The 8,297-nt window shown below is 43.4% G+C and overlaps 1 long non-coding RNA gene across 2 annotated transcripts; it reads right to left on the bottom strand.

Moving 5' to 3' along the window:
* Positions 1-2,034: 2,034 nt before the first annotated feature.
* On the bottom strand, positions 2,035-7,670 carry LOC109363882. Of its 2 annotated transcripts, XR_004162533.1 has the most exons (4): positions 7,045-7,670; positions 5,336-6,417; positions 4,236-4,310; positions 2,035-3,688 (listed from the first exon to the last, which is right to left on the bottom strand). It is a non-coding gene; the product is annotated as an uncharacterized LOC109363882 (long non-coding RNA). The 2 variants fall into 2 exon arrangements; XR_004162532.1 differs by having other exon boundaries at positions 4,236-6,417.
* Between the last annotated feature and the right edge of the window lie 627 nt (positions 7,671-8,297).

Genomic DNA, 8,297 nt, shown 5'->3' with positions numbered 1-8,297 from the left:
TATAGCAGCACTCTTTTATCTATTCTGGGCTGTTAGATACCATTTTGAGATACTTACTGGTGGTAATATTTTCACATTGGTCTAATTTTAGGAAAATCATTGTGCAGACACAAGATGTGCTTTCTGAGGTGTCTCCAGGGAGGAAAGCTTACAGATGTCTCCTTCCATTTCTCATAGGCCATCCAGATAGAAGGATAAGAGTAGAAGAGCACTGTGGGTCTGTTCAGGAAGACTGAACAGCTGAACCAATAGAAAAAAAATGAATCATCTTGTTTCAAAAATGCTCCTTGAGAGGATTTGCTACCACATTGTTTTTGCAGGACCAGCTGGTATAGAGGACCAAAGGCTTCCTGGGCAGGCCACTGTGGGGCTCCCTGTACCCCAGAACTGGGGAGATGACCCCCTCAAGGGTCCTGCCATACTACAACTCGAGCTGGGGTGAAAGCCTCCCAGGCTGCAACAGTTGTGTGTGATAGCCACACTGTCAGTGTGTTTTAGAAGTGGAAGAGCACTGCTCTGAATGTATGGAGTAGTAGAGGATTTACACCTGAAAAAGCTTTGGGATTGTGGTTTTGCTTTATTTTCTCATCTGGGTGAATCATAGAATCACAGAACTATAAGGGTTGGAAGGGACCTGTGGAGATCATCTGGTCCAACCCCCCCTGCTAAAGCAGGCTTCCTTACAGTAGGTGAAGAAGCATTCTGGATTCAAGTATGCTTTGAGAGCCACAGTAGTTTTCCATCTGGTTCCACCCCTATGATGTTTCTAGCCAAGCAAGAAGCATGGGCAGGTCAGCTGCTCCAAACGCTTCCCCTTCCAGGAGGCAGCTGCCCAGGCTCCAACTAAAGTTTCCTTGCAGCTAAAATTCCCGGTGATAGAGAAGAACAGAAGGAGAATGTAAAATAGGGTTTTTAAAATGAGGAGGCACGCGTGAGTTTGGCCCTACAGCAACCCTGCTAAAGGGCAGCAAGTTGTTAATGTGCAGCACAGGTAGCTGCCCAGAGGTTACCTTTAACCAGCAGCTTAGAAGAAAGCATTGTAATGAAAATAGATGGGGTGGGGGAGGAAGCAGCACATGCAGAATGTGCAGAGTCAGTTGTAAGTATGCCAGGGTGCAAAAAAGCCCAAAAATGCCTAGTTGGCTATGCCCAAAGGAAAGAAGAGGGAAAGAAAAAAGGGCATTTACAAGTATCAGGAGAAAGTAGCTCTTTACTGTGGGTGGATGTGGCTCTAGGCAGCCTGGTCTAGTGGTTGGCAATCCTGCACGTAGCAGGGGGGTTGGAATTAGATGATCATTGAGGTCCTTTTCAATCCAGGCCATTCTATGATTCTATGATTTAATAAGTCCTGAGAGAGAAGGCTGAAGGAAGATTCTGAAATGCAAAATGTTAATTTCTATATTGGGTTTGTTTTCATCATGGAAAATAGATATATTTAATGTCTTGCCTTAAATGATTTACGATGAGCAAATTAATATACAGATAATATATAATCATTCATTCAAACTAATGAATAAGAAGAATAATGAAGAGAACAGCCTAATCATGTTTATCTGGCTTATTTCTCACTTAGCACCGTCTGTCAGTCCTTGTTGGAACCAGAGTTGAACATTAGCTTCTCCTTTGAGGTGTCTGACTGCTAGGTGCCTCTCCCTGGTAACAGCCACAGAATAGGCAAGACTTCATCTGCCTTTTTGCAGAAACGTAGTCTAGAAAGCTCTTGCTGTTTGAACCATACTCTTCTGAACTCAAACCACTGTTTTTATGACCCTCGTAACTTGGTAGGCTTTGAAGGTGGGGTGGGATCTCCTTGTCCCAGAAGCCTGCCAGAAGCTCTCTGGGATGCTCCATGCTTTAAGGGAGTGGGGCAGGAGCTCAGCTAGAGGAGTGGGCCATCCCTCAGCCACACGCTCTTCTGGGAAGTAAATGTTTCTCTCTGAGATCCCCGTAAGGGAGAGCATGGCTCAGATGTTCTTCTTAGGCGTTCCAAACCCAGAGTACAGTGCTGACTGCTAAGGATGTGCTCTTTTTTTTTTTTTTTTGTCTTTCATGGCTTGTCTGTAACCTCCAGAGCTTCACACTGAGAAGGCATTTTCTTTGACAGGAACCAAGCTAGCAGATTCTGTTTCCTGTTTGATCAGTCCACTCATGTTACATAGTTACAGCTGAGGCCATAGTTACTGTTCCAGCCCTTACACAGCAGGCCCCATTTTCATAAGACCAGAAAATTCCTATTTCTTTCCAGAAACCTCCTAGTCTGATTCTCTGATGACCCACATGAAGTGTGTTCCTTCAGGCTAACTCTAACGTGGGGCAGAAATAAGGTCCTCTGTTTAGAGCAAACACAGCTCAGAAATAACTACTGCTTCCAGGCTGGCGGTAGGGCAGCTGTCCTGCTGGAGCCCCACACTGAGCTTGAGGAGATGCTCCATAACTATAACTCCATGCTAACCCGCTCCCAGAATTGGTTTGTAGTGCAATGGAGTCAAAAATGCATCGTAATTCTGTAAATATCTAGTTGTGGGAGTATGTCATGATTGAAAACAAACAAACAAACACAGACTAAGCCATGTGTAATTCCAAAGAACAGCAAGTCCCCCTGAGGGCTCCCGTCCTTTGACACCAGTCAATACCAGAATGAACACCACACTCCGGTGCCACCTCTGCATTTTGCTGTACTCTCTACTTCTGACTGTCTTTCCCTTTGATTTTAAGAAAAGTCTCACTAATAGAATTTAGAAAGACTGCCATACTGACAAGAGGCACATGCAGATGTATTCTCATAGCACAGTGAGGTACAAGGGAGGAACAGCAATTTATTTAACACAGACAGTAATGTCTGTCTGAGGCTTGCTTTTGTGAACTGCTTATTGTAGGCAAAATGTTAATTAATAAGGTATTTCAAGGGAATAGGCAGGCCTCCAGGAAGTCCTCGGATTTGTCTGATAGTAGCTCAGACTTCAGAAGCCAACATTTGTCATCAGTAGCAATCACAAATACATTTTTATAGTGGAGTTCCTTGTGCATTAAGTGGATTGTGTTTAATCCCCTGATGACATGCAAAACGACATTAGTCACTATCACTTATATAATGAATCACAAACATATCATTACAGACTCACCCTCCATGAGCACAGACTCTGGCAACGAAGAACAACATGCCAGTCTAAATAAAGGTCATTCCCAGCTGTGATGGGGAAGAGGTGAGTGCTTTTCCCTCTTTCTTACTGCCCTTCCTTTTGAGGAGTTTTTTCAAGACAACTGGAACCTCACAAGAGCTCCTGCCGTTACCCCTTACCACTGAAGCTTTGTTTCAGCTCTGTGGTCCATTGCACTCATCTCTCCACCTTACAAGGCCTGTGCTGGTGGTATACTGCACACGGGAATGGGAGTGTAACACATTGCCTCACAGACACAACAAACCTTCGGTGCTGGTGCACTCATTCAAACCAGGGGTTTGCTCAAAATCAGATGCTGGTTTGGGGACAGAGTTTGAGAGGGCTTTTTAACATTTTGAGATGGGCCAGCTGTGCCAGCAGAGCCCTTGCTCCATGGATGCCAGCTCCTCTGGAGCTTCATGGGAACACAGTTGCAACCAGCTTCCTCATGTCTCTTCTGAAGTTTGGCTTTTAAGAGCTTTAGGCTTTCTTCTTAGAGAGTTCCTGCCTCGGTGTCTCTGATTTTATCCCTATGTACAGGAAAAAGAGGCTCCACTTAAGGAAGATAAACTTCAAAGAAATTAGCATATCCATTAACTGTCTGACTACCAGCAACACAACACCCTCCATCAGGTATATCAACTGCTATAAATTGTATGAAGGCAACTCCCACATTTTGCCCAGTGCTTATTACTTTCCCAGCTCACCAGAAGAGCTCAGAAATAATTTAGAGATTCAGTAAACTCATTAACTACTTCCATTTGCAATTTAGGATGCTATAATCTGGTCTTGCTGATTTGCATAAATTATATCTTTCTGACTCATATCATACCTGTTTCTTTCAACCTAGGTTTTTACTTAGGATATTTACACTACTTCTTAATAGCACATACTCAAGTTTTCTTATTCAAGACAGGTTTTTCTGGAAGTATTAGATTTAAATACATGATTAATGGTTTGCCCTTTCTCATTAGTGGGCCGATCTTTCATTTTTTCTATTTCTAAGACATGTTTTTAAAGCAGGATAAGAACTTCTTTCACTGCCCTTAGTTAAGCCGCCGCTGCTGCTGCACTTACACTTTTGCTCACTGTTCATAGCCCCATGCAAGGCACCTTCCATCAAAGATGACCTCAGCTCTGAAAGGCACAAGCCTAAGGCAGACAAAGAAATAAACCAAAGGTTAAATGAGGGGAAAAAATACAGTCAACACAGAAAGCAATTTGTTTCTTTGTAGCCAGGAGGCTGTTTCTGACAAGATGCCAGTGCCAAAATTTCTCTGTATTCAACCAAGTTCTCAAGCATGGGATGTAGTTCAGCATATGAACCTGTGCTTATGAGTGTTTAATTTACCGAGTTGAGAGTTTGTTCTGTTCAGGTTGAAGTCAGTGGGAGAACTTAAAGTACACAGGGGAGGACACAGCACTTGGTAACTTCAGGTACAGAATTTCCAAGTCATGGAACTAGAGATTTGAGGTCTGCACCAGAGACAGGTGACCCCCAGTTACCTTCAAAAAATGGACCAAACAATGTTCTCGTGATGATGGATTAAAGCCAAAAAAATTGGTATCCAAATGGAAACTTGTCTCCCGCTGGCTTCCATTTCATGAGCTAACTGTACAGACATTGCCCACAACACTTGAAAACCAAAAGAGCCTCAGTGTGTTACTTCAGAGCTCTCAGGATTCCTGCTGTCAAGGAAGGCTTGAGTCAAGCAGACAGTATCTCTGAGACAGGTTGTGCAGGAGGGGGAGGTAGGTATAGGCATGGCAGGTGCACCTTGAAAAATTGAACTCTGTATCATTGGTCTCCAGTTGGGCCTGAGGACAGACAAGCCACAGCAAGATGGGGCTTCTGCCCCACTGTCATTTTCTAACAATTTCTCAGGCATGTTCCATGTTTTAAACACCCAGACGTTTATATGACAAGGAATATGCAGCAGGCAGCAGGCCACAGAGGCTTCTCTCTTGGTCCCTTCAGCTTAGAATCATAGAATTGCTCAGTTGGAAAAGACCTTAAAGATCATCAAGTCCAACTGCAGCCTAACAATACCACCCTAACTCTAACAACGCACCACTAAATCATGTCCCTGAGCAAATCATGTTACTCTCCCGCTCTTAGGGGAGAGGATGGGCTCCAAATCTGCCCAGAGTCATGAATCTTTTCTTCTTTGTATTACATTATGCATAGCTCAAGGGTCCATAGTGTTCACACAGCCCTTTCAGCTCTGAGCTTAATGACATCATGTTATGTTTTCCAAAATCCTGAGGAATGGTGCCCATTCCTTACTTCTGTAGTGCCTACTCTGGTTTGTGAGATCACAATCGTTCTAGATATGCAGCTCTCATATAACCTGTGCACCACATTAGCTGGATACCTTTGAGGCTTTTCAATCCTTAGGATAAGATTATTTCGCACGTCTTTCAGGCTGTGCTCCTTGTTAGGTATCTGGGTAGGGTACTTTAACCCTTAGCAGCAGTACATTGGCACCTAACATCCATCTTTTCACCTCCAGCAAACCCAAATCTTCCCCCCCCAGGATTGTTAACCTCTGTTGCAGGCTTAAACCATCACTACTGAAGTCCTGGTGATAGATAACACATAGAACACCCTGCATCATTTTATTTGCTTCATCATTCTATTAAAATAAAAGCCTGTGTAACACTCGAGGCTTCAAGAAGCAATTTCATGTTTGCTTCTGTGAGATTCTTTTTATTTTTTCTCCACAATTTGAATTCAGAAATTTAAATTTGGTGTACAAAAGGCCATTTCTGTCATAGAGAACAAATATAGTCCCTATGAAGGAAACAGAAAACAGGCAGTGCATTTATTATTTTCTTTTCAATTCAAATACTTTTTCAAATATCAAAGAAACAGCAAATTAGCATACGGGTGGGCTTGCTGATATAATGGACCTGAGAGCAAATCCACATTTTGCTGTAAGAGCTACAGAATGTGTTTTGTCTTCTCCCACCATTTTTCATGCTGAATTTCACTACCCTTGCACTTAGGGTGGAACAAAGTTGTTCAGTGGAGCCTTATATAAGAAGCACGTGGCAGAGCATGTTAGCAACTCCTGCAAGGATGTTAAAATGAGTGAGCCTCTGTATGAGTAAAGCAATCTGTCTGGAAGACCAAACAGAAAGACAAAGATGAGCTTTCAGGTGCCTCTTCCTGGATGTGTTGATAATATGCTTATTTTTCTGAATGGAGGTTACCGTCAGTGTCAGACACACACAAAAACCAAGGGCAGAGCAGCTCCTGTGGGAAAGATTAGCATAGTTTTGCTGAGATTGGTCAGTCAAAAATAAAATGAGTAAGCAACACAGATTTGAAGTATGTGATGAATATATCTTTTGTACTCTCTAGTCCTTAAGTAAATAATGAAAAGCAACTCTGGTTATGAGTCATGATATTTCTTTAACAATGAGATTTTATTCTCAGTGCCACATTATTTAGTTAGATGCTGTTCAATCTTTAATGTGTGAGAATTTCTGTATCTTTTTTTTTCTTTTTTTCTTTTGTGAAGCAAAAATTACAGAAATGCACTGAAGGGTATTTAAATTCCTTTAATTTGAGATCCAACCATAAGCCCATATAAGGCACTCTGCATTAGCTATTCTAATAAAATGAATTTTCAGGTGCAGCATCGAGATTGTATCAGGGCAGAATTGCTTTCTATCCAGATTTTTAGCCAGGCTGAATGAAGCTCGGTAGAGCTTTCAGTTCATTACATAGCACCTTGAAGCCATGGTTCAACTGCTTTTAATTTTTTTTCCCAGCACTAGCCACCGTATCATGAAACTGCTTTAAGGCAGAGCATGGAAACTTTTGGAGGCTCTGCACAATATGACTGAAGAAAGATAGAGCAGTAAGACGCCTACACACCTGGCCTTTCTTCAGCAGCCTTTGGCAGGTGTGGGTGAGCTGGTTCTCATCAGAGACTAGAGAAGACACTGAATGGGTCATCACTGTGTGGGTGTAGATGGCAGAAACAAGCTAGAAAAGAAAAGAGAAAAGTTTGTTTGCTGGTGGAGGAGATTTATATATTTGTGACCTCTTTCAGGTCAATCTACTGTGGATATCTGTTGTCCACACTGCCCAGCAATGTGTAACTGGTTTGGCAGCCATGCAATTCGCATTGTGTATCGCTGGCATTTACCCAAATTGTTCATGTGTCTCCCATGTACTTCCTCAGCCCTTTGGGTTGCCCTTACACCCCAGCACACACATCACTGTGTGGTGATAAATCCCACACAGTAGTAGATACTTCCTACTGCCCCACCAAAGCACCTCAAAGCTGCCCAGTGTGTAAAAGTGTACTGTAGCTTAGCTCCAGCATTCGTGGAAGTAAGCCCATGCCAGCCTGTGCCACGCAAACCTAAGTCAGCTGTTTCAGAGTCACCAAACAAGTAGGGACTTCAGGACACCAGGACTTGCCAGGTCAGCTGTCAACGGTTTACGGGCTGGTTCGGCCCGGTTCCGTGACTAGAAGGGCGGAGGGATCCGCGGATCCGCGCCCCCGGAAAAAAGAAAATAAGGGACCCCGAAATAATTGAAAACAGTGGCAACAATCTGAGGTAAAACAAAGTAATTTACTAAATATGGTATCAACAGAATTTTATAAGGAGAGAGAATGTGAAATTGATAGTGGATCGGCCTTACCACAACGCTGAGATGAGAAGCGCAGGCAGAGAAGCGCAGGCGAGAAGCGCAGGCAGAGAAGCGCAGGCGAGAAGCGCAGGCAGAGAAGCGCAAGCGAAGCAGCGCAGGCAGAGAAGCGCAAGCGAAGCAGCGCAGGCAGAGAAGAGAGCATCAGGTGACCTTGCCGGGAGTTATATCTCCTCGCTGACCGCAAAGCCCCCTGGGGAAACGTAGCTGCTCTTCTCCGCTGGACAGGCACCCGGAACTTGAGCATCAGCAGTCAAACCCCCAGTGCATTGCATGATGTTATGATGTGGAATACCGATAATGAAAAATCATGAAACCATGACATGTGAATTAGAATAACTGGGAATAAGAGGGCAGAAGTGAGTGGGTGAGGGATGAGGGATGAGGAGTGTAAACAGGATCTGCTGGATAAAAGAAAACTTTTAATGAATTTGACTTGATACATTTCAATGGTGCTTTTTCTTTTTACT

This window comes from Meleagris gallopavo, chromosome 1 (genome assembly GCF_000146605.3).
Source record: "Meleagris gallopavo isolate NT-WF06-2002-E0010 breed Aviagen turkey brand Nicholas breeding stock chromosome 1, Turkey_5.1, whole genome shotgun sequence".
Classification (NCBI taxonomy): Eukaryota; Metazoa; Chordata; class Aves; order Galliformes; family Phasianidae; genus Meleagris; species Meleagris gallopavo.
This window is presented reverse-complemented; position numbering and strand designations above follow the sequence as displayed.